This window comes from Myotis nattereri (assembly GCF_964212035.1).
Source record: "Myotis nattereri genome assembly, chromosome: 12".
Lineage (NCBI taxonomy): Eukaryota > Metazoa > Chordata > Mammalia > Chiroptera > Vespertilionidae > Myotis > Myotis nattereri.
In genome coordinates this window covers 2,240,136-2,253,113 of record NC_138087.1, presented here as the reverse complement: position 1 = coordinate 2,253,113, position 12,978 = coordinate 2,240,136, and positions in this window count along the sequence as shown.

Genomic DNA, 12,978 nt, shown 5'->3' with positions numbered 1-12,978 from the left:
ACATACTTGTAAGAAAACTGTCTAATTGTGGTAAAACTTTTTAAATACACAATTAGAGTTTCCAGAAATGATTAAAAACTTATAAGAAACCCTTGAAATAAAAGTTTGTAGATTCTTACTACATTTCCTGCTGTATTCAATCACGGACATGACCCGTTTAAAGCAGGGAAATGACCAGAAAACTGATAATATTTACAACTCCGGCCACTTTAGCGAGCGTTTTGACTTGAATTTGCTTTCAAATATTAGGAATTCATGTTTATACAGCTCACCATTAGTGTAGAAAGACTGTAAGTGAGGACTATACTGCTAATGTTTACAATTGAGGCCGAATTTCTCTAGCGTCTTTTTGGTGAATCAGTTACTATCCTGCCGGTTCCATTACATACTTGTAAGAAAAATGTCTAATTGTAGTAAAACTTTTTAAATACACAATTAGAGTTTCCAGAAATGATTAAAAACTTATAAGAAACCCTTGAAATAAAAGTTTGTAGATTCTTACTACATTTCCTGCTGTTTTCAATCACGGACATGACCCGTGAAAAGCAGGGAAATGACCAGAAAACTGATAATATTTACAACTCCGGCCACTTTAGCGAGCGTTTTGACTTGAATTTGCTTTCAAATATTAGGAATTCATGTTTATACAGCTCACCATTAGTGTAGAAAGACTGTAAGTGAGGACTATACTGCTAATGTTTACAATTGAGGCCGAATTTCTCTAGCGTCTTTTTGGTGAATCAGTTACTATCCTGCCGGTTCCATTACATACTTATAAGAAAACTGTCTAATTGTGGTAAAACTCTTAAAATACGCAATTAGAGTTTCCAGAAATGATTAAAAACTTATAAGAAACCCTTGAAATAAAAGTTTGTAGATTCTTACTACATTTCCTGCTCTTTTCAATCACGGACATGACCCGTTTAAAGCAGGGAAATGACCAGAAAACTGATAATATTTACAACTCCGGCCACTTTAGCGAGCGTTTTGACTTGAATTTGCTTTCAAATATTAGGAATTCATGTTTATACAGCTCACCATTAGTGTAGAAAGACTGTAAGTGAGGACTATACTGCTAATGTTTACAATTGAGGCCGAATTTCTCTAGCGTCTTTTTGGTGAATCAGTTACTATCCTGCCGGTTCCATTACATACTTGTAAGAAAACTGTCTAATTGGGGTAAAACTCTTAAAATACGCAATTAGAGTTTCCAGAAATGATTAAAAACTTATAAGAAACCCTTGAAATAAAAGTTTGTAGATTCTTACTACATTTCCTGCTGTTTTCAATCACGGACATGACCCGTGAAAAGCAGGGAAATGACCAGAAAACTGATAATATTTACAACTCCGGCCACTTTAGCGAGCGTTTTGACTTGAATTTGCTTTCAAATATTAGGAATTCATGTTTATACAGCTCACCATTAGTGTAGAAAGACTGTAAGTGAGGACTATACTGCTAATGTTTACAATTGAGGCCGAATTTCTCTAGCGTCTTTTTGGTGAATCAGTTACTATCCTGCCGGTTCCATTACATACTTGTAAGAAAAATGTCTAATTGTGGTAAAACTCTTAAAATACGCAATTAGAGTTTCCAGAAATGATTAAAAACTTATAAGAAACCCTTGAAATAAAAGTTTGTAGATTCTTACTACATTTCCTGCTGTTTTCAATCACGGACATGACCCGTGAAAAGCAGGGAAATGACCAGAAAACTGATAATATTTACAACTCCGGCCACTTTAGCGAGCGTTTTGACTTGAATTTGCTTTCAAATATTAGGAATTCATGTTTATACAGCTCACCATTAGTGTAGAAAGACTGTAAGTGAGGACTATACTGCTAATGTTTACAATTGAGGCCGAATTTCTCTAGCGTCTTTTTGGTGAATCAGTTACTATCCTGCCGGTTGCATTACATACTTGTAAGAAAACTGTCTAAATGTGGTAAAACTCTTAAAATACGCAATTAGAGTTTCCAGAAATGATTAAAAACTTATAAGAATCCCTTGAAATAAAAGTTTGTAGATTCTTACTTCATTTCCTGCTGTTTTCAATCACGGACATGACCCGTGAAAAGCAGGGAAATGACCAGAAAACTGATAATATTTACAACTCCGGCCACTTTAGCGAGCGTTTTGACTTGAATTTGCTTTCAAATATTAGGAATTCATGTTTATACAGCTCACCATTAGTGTAGAAAGACTGTAAGTGAGGACTATACTGCTAATGTTTACAATTGAGGCCGAATTTCTCTAGCGTCTTTTTGGTGAATCAGTTACTATCCTGCCGGTTCCATTACATACTTGTAAGAAAACTGTCTAATTGTGGTAAAACTCTTAAAATACGCAATTAGAGTTTCCAGAAATGATTAAAAACTTATAAGAAACCCTTGAAATAAAAGTTAGTAGATTCTTACTACATTTCCTGCTGTTTTCAATCACGGACATTACCCGTGGAAAGCAGAAAAATGACCTGAAAACTGATAATATTTACAACTCCGGCGACTTTGGCGAGCGTTTTGACTTGAAATTGTTTTCAAATATTAGGAATTCATGTTTACACAGCTCACCATTAGTTTAGAAAGACTGTAAGTGAGGACTATACTGCTAATGTTTACAATTGAGGCCGAATTTCTCTAGCGTCTTTTTGGTGAATCAGTTACTATCCTGCCGGTTCCATTACATACTTGTAAGAAAAATGTCTAATTGTAGTAAAACTTTTTAAATACACAATTAGAGTTTCCAGAAATGATTAAAAACTTATAAGAAACCCTTGAAATAAAAGTTTGTAGATTCTTACTACATTTCCTGCTGTTTTCAATCACGGACATGACCCGTGAAAAGCAGGGAAATGACCAGAAAACTGATAATATTTACAACTCCGGCCACTTTAGCGAGCGTTTTGACTTGAATTTGCTTTCAAATATTAGGAATTCATGTTTATACAGCTCACCATTAGTGTAGAAAGACTGTAAGTGAGGACTATACTGCTAATGTTTACAATTGAGGCCGAATTTCTCTAGCGTCTTTTTGGTGAATCAGTTAATATCCTGCCGGTTCCATTACATACTTATAAGAAAACTGTCTAATTGTGGTAAAACTCTTAAAATACGCAATTAGAGTTTCCAGAAATGATTAAAAACTTATAAGAAACCCTTGAAATAAAAGTTAGTAGATTCTTACTACATTTCCTGCTCTTTTCAATCACGGACATTACCCGTGGAAAGCAGAAAAATGACCTGAAAACTGATAATATTTACAACTCCTGCCACTTTGGCGAACGTTTTGACTTGAATTTGTTTTCAAATATTAGGAATTCATGTTTACACAGCTCACCATTAGTTTAGAAAGACTGTAAGTGAGGACTATACTGCTAATGTTTACAATTGAGGCCGAATTTCTCTAGCGTCTTTTTGGTGAATCAGTTAATATCCTGCCGGTTCCATTACATACTTGTAAGAAAACTGTCTAATTGTGGTAAAACTTTTTAAATACACAATTACAGTTTCCAGAAATGATTAAAAACTTATAAGAAACCCTTGAAATAAAAGTTTGTAGATTCTTACTACATTTCCTGCTGTATTCAATCACGGACATGACCCGTTTAAAGCAGGGAAATGACCAGAAAACTGATAATATTTACAACTCCTGCCACTTTAGCGAGCGTTTTGACTTGAATTTGCTTTCAAATATTAGGAATTCATGTTTATACAGCTCACCATTAGTGTAGAAAGACTGTAAGTGAGGACTATACTGCTAATGTTTACAATTGAGGCCGAATTTCTCTAGCGTCTTTTTGGTGAATCAGTTACTATCCTGCCGGTTCCATTACATACTTGTAAGAAAACTGTCTAATTGGGGTAAAACTCTTAAAATACGCAATTAGAGTTTCCAGAAATGATTAAAAACTTATAAGAAACCCTTGAAATAAAAGTTTGTAGATTCTTACTACATTTCCTGCTGTTTTCAATCACGGACATGACCCGTGAAAAGCAGGGAAATGACCAGAAAACTGATAATATTTACAACTCCGGCCACTTTAGCGAGCGTTTTGACTTGAATTTGCTTTCAAATATTAGGAATTCATGTTTATACAGCTCACCATTAGTGTAGAAAGACTGTAAGTGAGGACTATACTGCTAATGTTTACAATTGAGGCCGAATTTCTCTAGCGTCTTTTTGGTGAATCAGTTACTATCCTGCCGGTTCCATTACATACTTGTAAGAAAAATGTCTAATTGTGGTAAAACTCTTAAAATACGCAATTGGAGTTTCCAGAAATGATTAAAAACTTATAAGAAACCCTTGAAATAAAAGTTTGTAGATTCTTACTACATTTCCTGCTGTTTTCAATAACGGACATGACCCGTGAAAAGCAGGGAAATGACCAGAAAACTGATAATATTTACAACTCCGGCCAGTTTAGCGAGCGTTTTGACTTGAATTTGCTTTCAAATATTAGGAATTCATGTTTATACAGCTCACCATTAGTGTAGAAAGACTGTAAGTGAGGACTATACTGCTAATGTTTACAATTGAGGCCGAATTTCTCTAGCGTCTTTTTGGTGAATCAGTTACTATCCTGCCGGTTGCATTACATACTTGTAAGAAAACTGTCTAATTGTGGTAAAACTCTTAAAATACGCAATTAGAGTTTCCAGAAATGATTAAAAACTTATAAGAAACCCTTGAAATAAAAGTTTGTAGATTCTTACTTCATTTCCTGCTGTTTTCAATCACGGACATGACCCGTGAAAAGCAGGGAAATGACCAGAAAACTGATAATATTTACAACTCCGGCCACTTTAGCGAGCGTTTTGACTTGAATTTGCTTTCAAATATTAGGAATTCATGTTTATACAGCTCACCATTAGTGTAGAAAGACTGTAAGTGAGGACTATACTGCTAATGTTTACAATTGAGGCCGAATTTCTCTAGCGTCTTTTTGGTGAATCAGTTACTATCCTGCCGGTTCCATTACATACTTGTAAGAAAACTGTCTAATTGTGGTAAAACTCTTAAAATACGCAATTAGAGTTTCCAGAAATGATTAAAAACTTATAAGAAACCCTTGAAATAAAAGTTAGTAGATTCTTACTACATTTCCTGCTGTTTTCAATCACGGACATTACCCGTGGAAAGCAGAAAAATGACCTGAAAACTGATAATATTTACAACTCCGGCGACTTTGGCGAGCGTTTTGACTTGAATTTGTTTTCAAATATTAGGAATTCATGTTTACACAGCTCACCATTAGTTTAGAAAGACTGTAAGTGAGGACTATACTGCTAATGTTTACAATTGAGGCCGAATTTCTCTAGCGTCTTTTTGGTGAATCAATTACTATCCTGCCGGTTCCATTACATACTTGTAAGAAAAATGACTAATTGTAGTAAAACTTTTTAAATACACAATTAGAGTTTCCAGAAATGATTAAAAACTTATAAGAAACCCTTGAAATAAAAGTTTGTAGATTCTTACTACATTTCCTGCTGTTTTCAATCACGGACATGACCCGTGAAAAGCAGGGAAATGACCAGAAAACTGATAATATTTACAACTCCGGCCACTTTAGCGAGCGTTTTGACTTGAATTTGCTTTCAAATATTAGGAATTCATGTTTATACAGCTCACCATTAGTGTAGAAAGACTGTAAGTGAGGACTATACTGCTAATGTTTACAATTGAGGCCGAATTTCTCTAGCGTCTTTTTGGTGAATCAGTTACTATCCTGCCGGTTCCATTACATACTTATAAGAAAACTGTCTAATTGTGGTAAAACTCTTAAAATACGCAATTAGAGTTTCCAGAAATGATTAAAAACTTATAAGAAACCCTTGAAATAAAAGTTAGTAGATTCTTACTACATTTCCTGCTCTTTTCAATCACGGACATTACCCGTGGAAAGCAGAAAAATGACCTGAAAACTGATAATATTTACAACTCCTGCCACTTTGGCGAACGTTTTGACTTGAATTTGTTTTCAAATATTAGGAATTCATGTTTACACAGCTCACCATTAGTTTAGAAAGACTGTAAGTGAGGACTATACTGCTAATGTTTACAATTGAGGCCGAATTTCTCTAGCGTCTTTTTGGTGAATCAGTTAATATCCTGCCGGTTCCATTACATACTTGTAAGAAAACTGTCTAATTGTGGTAAAACTTTTTAAATACACAATTAGAGTTTCCAGAAATGATTAAAAACTTATAAGAAACCCTTGAAATAAAAGTTTGTAGATTCTTACTACATTTCCTGCTGTATTCAATCACGGACATGACCCGTTTAAAGCAGGGAAATGACCAGAAAACTGATAATATTTACAACTCCGGCCACTTTAGCGAGCGTTTTGACTTGAATTTGCTTTCAAATATTAGGAATTCATGTTTATACAGCTCACCATTAGTGTAGAAAGACTGTAAGTGAGGACTATACTGCTAATGTTTACAATTGAGGCCGAATTTCTCTAGCGTCTTTTTGGTGAATCAGTTACTATCCTGCCGGTTCCATTACATACTTGTAAGAAAACTGTCTAATTGGGGTAAAACTCTTAAAATACGCAATTAGAGTTTCCAGAAATGATTAAAAACTTATAAGAAACCCTTGAAATAAAAGTTTGTAGATTCTTACTACATTTCCTGCTGTTTTCAATCACGGACATGACCCGTGAAAAGCAGGGAAATGACCAGAAAACTGATAATATTTACAACTCCGGCCACTTTAGCGAGCGTTTTGACTTGAATTTGCTTTCAAATATTAGGAATTCATGTTTATACAGCTCACCATTAGTGTAGAAAGACTGTAAGTGAGGACTATACTGCTAATGTTTACAATTGAGGCCGAATTTCTCTAGCGTCTTTTTGGTGAATCAGTTACTATCCTGCCGGTTCCATTACATACTTGTAAGAAAACTGTCTAATTGTGGTAAAACTCTTAAAATACGCAATTAGAGTTTCCAGAAATGATTAAAAACTTATAAGAAACCCTTGAAATAAAAGTTTGTAGATTCTTACTACATTTCCTGCTCTTTTCAATCACGGACATTACCCGTGGAAAGCAGAAAAATGACCTGAAAACTGATAATATTTACAACTCCGGCGACTTTGGCGAGCGTTTTGACTTGAATTTGTTTTCAAATATTAGGAATTCATGTTTACACAGCTCACCATTAGTTTAGAAAGACTGTAAGTGAGGACTATACTGCTAATGTTTACAATTGAGGCCGAATTTCTCTAGCGTCTTTTTGGTGAATCAGTTAATATCCTGCCGGTTCCATTACATACTTGTAAGAAAACTATCTAATTGTGGTAAAACTCTTAAAATACGCAATTAGAGTTTCCAGAAATGATTAAAAACTTATAAGAAACCCTTGAAATAAAAGTTAGTAGATTCTTACTACATTTCCTGCTCTTTTCAATCACGGACATTACCCGTGGAAAGCAGAAAAATGACCAGAAAACTGATAGTATTTACAACTCCGGCCACTTTAGCGAGCATTTTGACTTGAATTTGTTTTCAAATATTAGGAATTCATGTTTACACAGCTCACCATTAGTGTAGAAAGACTGTAAGTGAGGACTATACTGCTAATGTTTACAATTGAGGCCGAATTTCTCTAGTGTCTTTTTGGTGAATCAGTTACTATCCTGCCGGTTCCATTACATACTTGTAAGAAAACTGTCTAATTGTGGTAAAACTTTTTAAATACACAATTAGAGTTTCCAGAAATGATTAAAAACTTATAAGAAACCCTTGAAATAAAAGTTTGTAGTTCTTACTACATTTCCTGCTCTTTTCAATCACGGACATTACCCGTGGAAAGCAGAAAATGACCTGAAAACTGATAATATTTACAACTCCGGCCACTTTGGCGAGCGTTTTGACTTGAATTTGTTTTCAAATATTAGGAATTCATGTTTACACAGCTCACCATTAGTTTAGAAAGACTGTAAGTGAGGACTATACTGCTAATGTTTACAATTGAGGCCGAATTTCTCTAGCGTCTTTTTGGTGAATCAGTTAATATCCTGCCGGTTCCATTACATACTTGTAAGAAAACTATCTAATTGTGGTAAAACTCTTAAAATACGCAATTAGAGTTTCCAGAAATGATTAAAAACTTATAAGAAACCCTTGAAATAAAAGTTAGTAGATTCTTACTACATTTCCTGCTCTTTTCAATCACGGACATTACCCGTGGAAAGCAGAAAAATGACCAGAAAACTGATAGTATTTACAACTCCGGCCACTTTAGCGAGCATTTTGACTTGAATTTGTTTTCAAATATTAGGAATTCATGTTTACACAGCTCACCATTAGTGTAGAAAGACTGTAAGTGAGGACTATACTGCTAATGTTTACAATTGAGGCCGAATTTCTCTAGTGTCTTTTTGGTGAATCAGTTACTATCCTGCCGGTTCCATTACATACTTGTAAGAAAACTGTCTAATTGTGGTAAAACTTTTTAAATACACAATTAGAGTTTCCAGAAATGATTAAAAACTTATAAGAAACCCTTGAAATAAAAGTTTGTAGATTCTTACTACATTTCCTGCTGTTTTCAATCACGGACATGACCCGTGAAAAGCAGGTAAATGACCAGAAAACTGATAATATTTACAACTCCGGCCACTTTAGCGAGCGTTTTGACTTGAATTTGCTTTCAAATATTAGGAATTCATGTTTATACAGCTCACCATTAGTGTAGAAAGACTGTAAGTGAGGACTATACTGCTAATGTTTACAATTGAGGCCGAATTTCTCTAGCGTCTTTTTGGTGAATCAGTTACTATCCTGCCGGTTCCATTACATACTTGTAAGAAAACTGTCTAATTGTGGTAAAACTCTTAAAATACGCAATTAGAGTTTCCAGAAATGATTAAAAACTTATAAGAAACCCTTGAAATAAAAGTTTGTAGATTCTTACTACATTTCCTGCTGTTTTCAATCACAGACATGACCCGTGAAAAGCAGGGAAATGACCAGAAAACTGATAATATTTACAACTCCGGCCACTTTAGCGAGCGTTTTGACTTGAATTTGCTTTCAAATATTAGGAATTCATGTTTATACAGCTCACCATTAGTGTAGAAAGACTGTAAGTGAGGACTATACTGCTAATGTTTACAATTGAGGCCGAATTTCTCTAGCGTCTTTTTGGTGAATCAGTTACTATCCTGCCGGTTCCATTACATACTTGTAAGAAAACTATCTAATTGTGGTAAAACTCTTAAAATACGCAATTAGAGTTTCCAGAAATGATTAAAAACTTATAAGAAACCCTTGAAATAAAAGTTAGTAGATTCTTACTACATTTCCTGCTCTTTTCAATCACGGACATTAACCGTGGAAAGCAGAAAAATGACCAGAAAACTGATAGTATTTACAACTCCGGCCACTTTAGCGAGCGTTTTGACTTGAATTTGCTTTCAAATATTAGGAATTCATGTTTATACAGCTCACCATTAGTGTAGAAAGACTGTAAGTGAGGACTATACTGCTAATGTTTACAATTGAGGCCGAATTTCTCTAGCGTCTTTTTGGTGAATCAGTTAATATCCTGCCGGTTCCATTACATACTTATAAGAAAACTGTCTAATTGTGGTAAAACTCTTAAAATACGCAATTAGAGTTTCCAGAAATGATTAAAAACTTATAAGAAACCCTTGAAATAAAAGTTAGTAGATTCTTACTACATTTCCTGCTCTTTTCAATCACGGACATTACCCGTGGAAAGCAGAAAAATGACCTGAAAACTGATAATATTTACAACTCCTGCCACTTTGGCGAACGTTTTGACTTGAATTTGTTTTCAAATATTAGGAATTCATGTTTACACAGCTCACCATTAGTTTAGAAAGACTGTAAGTGAGGACTATACTGCTAATGTTTACAATTGAGGCCGAATTTCTCTAGCGTCTTTTTGGTGAATCAGTTAATATCCTGCCGGTTCCATTACATACTTGTAAGAAAACTGTCTAATTGTGGTAAAACTTTTTAAATACACAATTAGAGTTTCCAGAAATGATTAAAAACTTATAAGAAACCCTTGAAATAAAAGTTTGTAGATTCTTACTACATTTCCTGCTGTATTCAATCACGGACATGACCCGTTTAAAGCAGGGAAATGACCAGAAAACTGATAATATTTACAACTCCGGCCACTTTAGCGAGCGTTTTGACTTGAATTTGCTTTCAAATATTAGGAATTCATGTTTATACAGCTCACCATTAGTGTAGAAAGACTGTAAGTGAGGACTATACTGCTAATGTTTACAATTGAGGCCGAATTTCTCTAGCGTCTTTTTGGTGAATCAGTTACTATCCTGCCGGTTCCATTACATACTTGTAAGAAAACTGTCTAATTGGGGTAAAACTCTTAAAATACGCAATTAGAGTTTCCAGAAATGATTAAAAACTTATAAGAAACCCTTGAAATAAAAGTTTGTAGATTCTTACTACATTTCCTGCTGTTTTCAATCACGGACATGACCCGTGAAAAGCAGGGAAATGACCAGAAAACTGATAATATTTACAACTCCGGCCACTTTAGCGAGCGTTTTGACTTGAATTTGCTTTCAAATATTAGGAATTCATGTTTATACAGCTCACCATTAGTGTAGAAAGACTGTAAGTGAGGACTATACTGCTAATGTTTACAATTGAGGCCGAATTTCTCTAGCGTCTTTTTGGTGAATCAGTTACTATCCTGCCGGTTCCATTACATACTTGTAAGAAAAATGTCTAATTGTGGTAAAACTCTTAAAATACGCAATTGGAGTTTCCAGAAATGATTAAAAACTTATAAGAAACCCTTGAAATAAAAGTTTGTAGATTCTTACTACATTTCCTGCTGTTTTCAATCACGGACATGACCCGTGAAAAGCAGGGAAATGACCAGAAAACTGATAATATTTACAACTCCGGCCACTTTAGCGAGCGTTTTGACTTGAATTTGCTTTCAAATATTAGGAATTCATGTTTATACAGCTCACCATTAGTGTAGAAAGACTGTAAGTGAGGACTATACTGCTAATGTTTACAATTGAGGCCGAATTTCTCTAGCGTCTTTTTGGTGAATCAGTTACTATCCTGCCGGTTGCATTACATACTTGTAAGAAAACTGTCTAATTGTGGTAAAACTCTTAAAATACTCAATTAGAGTTTCCAGAAATGATTAAAAACTTATAAGAAACCCTTGAAATAAAAGTTTGTAGATTCTTACTTCATTTCCTGCTGTTTTCAATCACGGACATGACCCGTGAAAAGCAGGGAAATGACCAGAAAACTGATAATATTTACAACTCCGGCCACTTTAGCGAGCGTTTTGACTTGAATTTGCTTTCAAATATTAGGAATTCATGTTTATACAGCTCACCATTAGTGTAGAAAGACTGTAAGTGAGGACTATACTGCTAATGTTTACAATTGAGGCCGAATTTCTCTAGCGTCTTTTTGGTGAATCAGTTACTATCCTGCCGGTTCCATTACATACTTGTAAGAAAACTGTCTAATTGTGGTAAAACTCTTAAAATACGCAATTAGAGTTTCCAGAAATGATTAAAAACTTATAAGAAACCCTTGAAATAAAAGTTAGTAGATTCTTACTACATTTCCTGCTGTTTTCAATCACGGACATTACCCGTGGAAAGCAGAAAAATGACCTGAAAACTGATAATATTTACAACTCCGGCGACTTTGGCGAGCGTTTTGACTTGAATTTGTTTTCAAATATTAGGAATTCATGTTTACACAGCTCACCATTAGTTTAGAAAGACTGTAAGTGAGGACTATACTGCTAATGTTTACAATTGAGGCCGAATTTCTCTAGCGTCTTTTTGGTGAATCAGTTACTATCCTGCCGGTTCCATTACATACTTGTAAGAAAAATGTCTAATTGTAGTAAAACTTTTTAAATACACAATTAGAGTTTCCAGAAATGATTAAAAACTTATAAGAAACCCTTGAAATAAAAGTTTGTAGATTCTTACTACATTTCCTGCTGTTTTCAATCACGGACATGACCCGTGAAAAGCAGGGAAATGACCAGAAAACTGATAATATTTACAACTCCGGCCACTTTAGCGAGCGTTTTGACTTGAATTTGCTTTCAAATATTAGGAATTCATGTTTATACAGCTCACCATTAGTGTAGAAAGACTGTAAGTGAGGACTATACTGCTAATGTTTACAATTGAGGCCGAATTTCTCTAGCGTCTTTTTGGTGAATCAGTTACTATCCTGCCGGTTCCATTACATACTTATAAGAAAACTGTCTAATTGTGGTAAAACTCTTAAAATACGCAATTAGAGTTTCCAGAAATGATTAAAAACTTATAAGAAACCCTTGAAATAAAAGTTAGTAGATTCTTACTACATTTCCTGCTCTTTTCAATCACGGACATTACCCGTGGAAAGCAGAAAAATGACCTGAAAACTGATAATATTTACAACTCCTGCCACTTTGGCGAACGTTTTGACTTGAATTTGTTTTCAAATATTAGGAATTCATGTTTACACAGCTCACCATTAGTTTAGAAAGACTGTAAGTGAGGACTATACTGCTAATGTTTACAATTGAGGCCGAATTTCTCTAGCGTCTTTTTGGTGAATCAGTTAATATCCTGCCGGTTCCATTACATACTTGTAAGAAAACTGTCTAATTGTGGTAAAACTTTTTAAATACACAATTAGAGTTTCCAGAAATGATTAAAAACTTATAAGAAACCCTTGAAATAAAAGTTTGTAGATTCTTACTACATTTCCTGCTGTATTCAATCACGGACATGACCCGTTTAAAGCAGGGAAATGACCAGAAAACTGATAATATTTACAACTCCGGCCACTTTAGCGAGCGTTTTGACTTGAATTTGCTTTCAAATATTAGGAATTCATGTTTATACAGCTCACCATTAGTGTAGAAAGACTGTAAGTGAGGACTATACTGCTAATGTTTACAATTGAGGCCGAATTTCTCTA